Consider the following 241-nt stretch of genomic DNA (forward strand, 5'->3'; position numbering starts at 1 on the left):
AGAATAAGTACTAGGCTTACAAAGAATAAGTCCTGGGGTTGATTTGTTCATCTAAAGGTGGTGCCCCAGCATGGCCACAGTAAAATAACTGAAACAAATGAAAGAACAAAAGAATATACTGGGTTCTCCGTGACCCGTTGGGTCACCAATAGTTCAAGTTACATGAAAAAACTGCATATCTCAGGAATCTGTGGTCCAATTTACTCAAAATTTATGTTATTCTGTTTGTATTCATATTTCA

General features: G+C 36.5%; 1 protein-coding gene across 1 annotated transcript in view; it reads left to right on the forward strand.

Annotated features, from left to right (window-relative positions):
- The window catches only part of LOC106875879 (TATA box-binding protein-associated factor RNA polymerase I subunit C), a 17,042-nt gene that overhangs the window by 7,591 nt on the left and 9,210 nt on the right, over positions 1–241 (forward strand). The window lies entirely within an intron of this gene.

Source organism: Octopus bimaculoides, chromosome 2 (genome assembly GCF_001194135.2).
Source record: "Octopus bimaculoides isolate UCB-OBI-ISO-001 chromosome 2, ASM119413v2, whole genome shotgun sequence".
NCBI lineage: Eukaryota > Metazoa > Mollusca > Cephalopoda > Octopoda > Octopodidae > Octopus > Octopus bimaculoides.